The sequence below is a fragment of the Galeopterus variegatus genome, unplaced genomic scaffold (genome assembly GCF_000696425.1).
Source record: "Galeopterus variegatus unplaced genomic scaffold, G_variegatus-3.0.2 Scaffold12130, whole genome shotgun sequence".
NCBI lineage: Eukaryota > Metazoa > Chordata > Mammalia > Dermoptera > Cynocephalidae > Galeopterus > Galeopterus variegatus.
In genome coordinates this window covers 22,462-27,696 of record NW_007738241.1, presented here as the reverse complement: position 1 = coordinate 27,696, position 5,235 = coordinate 22,462, and the positions used below count along the sequence as shown (strand labels likewise).

The window sequence follows — 5,235 nt, the reverse complement described above, 5'->3', positions numbered from 1 at the left end:
GGTGTGGGGAGGTCACGTTCCAGCTCCGCCATTAGGAACCTGGTACCGACCTATGGGAAGTCCACTTCGCCATCTGTAACGTGAGCGTGTGGACATCCCAGAGGTGAATCTGGGATTGTGAGGTGTGTGCAGACTGTTCCTCTGTGGCTGCTGTGGTCGTGGGTGTCTCTTCAGGAGGTCGTTTCTGGTCCCTCCTGCACTGTGCAGCCTGCCTAGCGCTCCTGGTTTGAATTTACAGAAGTTGATACACAACCTTGTTTCCAGGACAGTGACTTCTAGGAGGGACATTGCGGTATGAGATGACAGTCTGGTTTTCTTTGGGGTACAGGAGCTGTGACAGAGTTTGAAGGAGGGCGCCCTATGAATAGGAAGAGGAATCCCACCTGGGAGAAGATCGTTGTGGCCAGAACCCTCTCAGGACTGCTTCAGAGCAGAGGTAAAAGAGTCCCAGAAAGGCGCAGCTTTCACAGCCCACGCTAGTCACTGAAGAGGTTCGAAGGTTTTCTGTGGGGTGCAGGAATGTCACAGCTGAGAGTATCTGTCTGCAGTGCTCTCTGAACACACTCTCATTCCTTCAATCTTCCCTCATTGTTCCAAGTGTCTGAGCTCTCTCAAACCCAGCCTATCGTCAGTTTTGGCATCTAGAGATATGCTGATGGTTTTATATCTTCATAGTTTCTTTCTGATAGTTCAGGAATATTTTGCGAGGTATTTCTATCTTGGAAGAAAAGTGAAAATTCTTAGATATGAGGAAATGTGGGTTGCCCAGGGTAACATGATTTGTTGATCTTACATATCCTGACTTTTTGCTTGTTCTCCATTTTGCCACACTTCCATCAAAACAACTATTTGTTCACTGTTGAGATTACTTCTGTAATGCTGAAGTCAACTTAAAACAATGTATGCTTTAACATACATTGCCTTACACATCCTTATCCTTTTCTGATCTCCATCGCTTTCTGTGGATCATGCCACCACAAAGAAATAGTAAATAACAAGTATTTCCTTTAATGTCAGTATTCTGTTGTTGAAAATCACAAATTTTGCCGATATATATATATAGGAGTCAATTTTACATTACTTAAATGGGAAAATTAGAATACTAGTGTGCTTCAAACACTTCATGGAGAGATCCCTATTTTCTTTTAATCATATTTTTCCATGAACTTTCGAAAGTACTCTGGTACAGTTCACTACTAACTTATAAGAAACAGACACTTTTTATGTTTTTAAAGTAAACAACTTTTACATGATATTAAAACAAAAAAACAGAAAATCTTGAACGATAGTTTACTGTTGTGCAAGCAGTTGGTTTTATCGGTTCACATAGCCTGCATTAGCGCCAGGAACCTCAATGAAGTCCTCTTAATTGACATTCATTGTAATTTTCACAACTTGTCCGTGCAGTTTTGAAGGTTTATTGATTGTATTTGACATATAATTTAAGGTGTTTTCCCACACATAATTTTGTTCAAAACATATTGAGTTCTGGGGGCTTAGGTGTATCATTTAGCATTTGCCATGTAAGGAACAAATCAAAACCCAAATGTCTTAAAAACCTAGGCATTTTATCATGTTGAAGTTCAATGAATCCATATTTTGGTTGTGTTTAAGCTGGGCAGTTCAGCTTTAGTCACCTGGTGACTTGACTGAGGCTGGTTGGTTCAAGATGGCTTCACTCACATATCCTGTGGTTTGTGCTGACTCTTGGCTGGGCCCTGTGTCTCCAAAAGTGTAGCCCCAGCTTCCTCACTCTATGATTGTGTTTAAGAAGGCAATCACCAGTGGCCAGTACTTGTCAAACTTATGTTTGCATGACATTTGTTAATGTGCTGTTGGCGAAATCGAGTCACATAGAAAAGCCCAGTTCATTGTCAGAGCATACTACATGAGGGTTTGGGTGCTGGGAGGTCCATCGCTGAGTAATACTGGAATAGTGTACCAAAAGAAATACACATAATGTGCATTTTATCTTATTTATTTCATTTTATGTTGTTATGTTACATTATATTATGTTATGTTATTTTATGTTATGTTATGTTATTTTATTTTATGTTTTGTTATGTTATTTTATTTTAAAGATGACCGGAGAGGGGATCTGAACCCTTGGCCTTGGTTTCAGCACCACACTCTCCCAAGTGGGCCATGGGCTGGCCCCATAATGTACATTTTTTACCTAGATGATCGTGAGTAAAAGATGTTGGGTTGCATGATGCGTACTAAGCAAATATTTAGGTACATATAAACAAGATGTGTTGTAGTGGAAACACTTATCTGGAGTCATGTGTGGAGTCATTGCATTAATATGAAAATAGTTAATATAGCCTAACTGTATTTCTATGGCATTAGTTTTAGCAATGACACACTGTGTTTTTCTTTAGTTTAAATGGTGAAGTTTTATTTTAGGTAATGTTGATTCTTGCTAAATCAGTAGGTAATGTATGTTTTTATTAACTCCAAAAATAAATTGTGTGTCTAATGCGTATCAATTAATGTACTTGCAGATGCACATTTAATGGGTCTTTGATGCAACTTATTGACCATAAAGGATTGTTGTCTCACAGGGTGGCTTCTTGTTTGTTTGTCTTTTTCAGCTAATGTGTTGAGAGTTTTGGTCAGGAGAATCTGGGGTCGAGCCACAACAGTTCTCTCCTTAATCCACTCCATTCCCTCCTCTCCCAGCTAAGCTGCCAGAGTGCACTGTGCATTTCCAAGAGCAAGAAAAGGTGGATAAATCTCTGGTGAGTTGTTTCTTTATTTATTCTTCATTTTTTTCACTGTATTACCTGGGTATTATGGGGAGCATGAATTAAAATGGAAAAATAGAAATGAGTAAACCTCAGCTTGAAGGAAATGTACATATATGTGAGGTCAAGTTTGCATGTAGATATACAGTTATAATAATTCAGAGTATCTAAGTTGACTAAAAATTTGTCTCTGGTCTTTCTAATGTCATGCCAAAAAGGCCAACACTTTTTTTTTTTACTTGATTGGAATGGAATCTGAGAAGAGAATATACCAAATTCTCATGGGATATGAGGATTTATTGGCACTAAATTTCTTGTTGTTGTTTTTAAAAAGCTGACTGGTAAGGGGATCTTAACCCTTGAATTGGTATTGTCAGCACCATGCTCTCCCAAGTGAGCTAACCGGCCATCTCTATATGGGGATCCAAACCTTTGGCCTTGGCATTATCAGCACCACACTCTCCCAAGTGAGTCACGGGCTGGCCATGGCACTAAATTCTGAAATTCCATTTCTATTAGAATGTTTTTGACTGCCAACCTGGAAATAAACACATAGCTTTCCACAGCAAAAATGGTTAGTGAGTGCTAAGGCACATGTTGCTGAATAAGCAGACTGTAAGGTTTCAAGTAATTTAAGAGTTTCTCACCCACAGAATTTTGTTTAAATATACCAAGTTCTGGGGGCTTTCATGTATTATTTAGCATTTGCTGTGTAAGAACAAATCAAAAGGCAATTGTTTCAAATATTTGGCCATTTTATTTCCTTGAAGTTCTGTGGATCGACATGCTGAATGTACTCAACTGGGCAGTTTTCATGCTAGTGTTACCTGGATGGCAAATGTAGCTTTAGTGACGTGGTGCTGTGATTGAGGCTGTTGGTTCAAGATGGCTTCACTTACAAGTCCTGTGGTTTGTGTACAGATTTGGAAGACTGTACTTGATTCATGGTTAAAACATGGAATTATCACTTAAATTACAGTGAAATTCAGTGCCTATTATGTAGTTTTTTTCTAACTTGAATCTTCTGCCACATTTGAAGCTGTTGTTCATGATCTTGTCATGGAAATTCTTCTGTGTTAGTTAGTTTCTCTCATGCCATTACTGATGGTTTTCTCTCTTTGAATTCTTCTTCTAAACATTGCTCATCACAGGGCTTCATTCTGGGTGCTATTCTTCTCACTGTGTTCTTCTTGTTGACTGATTCATTTTTCTGTAGTTTGCACTCTTGGTTCTATTTAGCTTCTACCCTTTTCTACTTCTTCTCTTTTCCTAGGGTCATAGGTTCAACTCGCTGTTGACTGCTTTTTGTAGCTATTCAAAAGGTACCTTAAGGTCAACAAATCCAAAATGAAAATGACATCTACTTCTTTTCTCTTACATGTGGTATCACTATGATCTATGCAGTGACCCAAGCCAGTGAAATGGGATGTTTTCTGGACTCTTCCCTGTTTCTCATGTCTAATCCTTCGTGGTGTCAATTCTTGCTACTTTTGTTTGCTTGTTGTTTTCATTTATTCAGATTTCTGTATACACTGCCTATATGGGGGAGGAGGTGTTGGTACTTAGAAAGACAGTAACTTTGTTCCATTGGAAATATTCTTGTAAAACCCTGAAGGGCAAGTTTCCTGGGTGATGAGGTTCAACCCCTGGTGACCTGTGCTTCTAACAAGTACCTGTGGTGACATCCTTAAGAGTATGAGGGGAGAAAGCCTTCAGGAGTTAGTGGGACATTCATGAAGAGCCAATAAAAAGGCATGCAAAAAATAATAACAGAGATTGCAGATTTTCATAATTTGTACATTTTGCTTCAATAAATTTATGTCAGTGATTCTACATGTAGTTTTTCTTACTGTACAGTTTTCTGTTTTAGTTCAAGAAGACTTGTCATGTTTTTAAACTTTCTTACATATTGTATTTTATTCTATTTCAGGTAATGACTTAGAAATGAATGAGAAAGGGCCAGCCCAGTGGCTCACTCGGGAGAGTGCGGTGCTGATAACACCAAGGCCCCAGGTTCGGATCCCATATAGGGATGGCCGGTTCGATCACTGGCTGAGTGTGGTGCTGATAACACCAAGTCAAGGGTTAAGATCCTCTTACCGGTCATCTTTTTAGAAAAAAAAAAAAAAGAAATGAATGAGAAAAATGGATATGTGCATTAGTCATCAGTATGTTTATAAACTAGAACCATAACTAACAGTCGGTTAAGAAAGAAAAGTGACAAAATAGTTAACTGAAGGTTGACATTCTCGGTTAGGGTTTGAGATGTAACGTAAGATATGAAATGCTGGCTTTATTTTGGACCTAATGTTCAATGTGAACCTACATGCTTCCTGTTGCATATCAGAGTACTGTCTTTGGTCTCTAATGACATGTTTGGTGTTCCAGTGGTCAGCTGTGTAACAAAGTGATACAAAACCAAGTTGCTTAGAATAAGAATTCAAAGAGAGAAAACCATCAGTAATGGCATGAGAGAAACTAACTAACA

General features: G+C 38.7%; 1 long non-coding RNA gene across 2 annotated transcripts in view; it reads left to right on the top strand.

The window, feature by feature from the left end:
• LOC103610953 overlaps window positions 1-5,235 on the top strand; it is a 22,689-nt gene that overhangs the window by 1,127 nt on the left and 16,327 nt on the right. Inside the window, exons 2-4 of one of the 2 annotated variants that reach the window (XR_552256.1) lie at window positions 329-436; window positions 2,082-2,186; window positions 2,595-2,741. This is a non-coding gene — a long non-coding RNA (uncharacterized LOC103610953). The remainder of the gene's footprint in view (window positions 1-328; window positions 437-2,081; window positions 2,187-2,594; window positions 2,742-5,235) is intronic. The other variant, XR_552255.1, reaches the window with a different exon arrangement.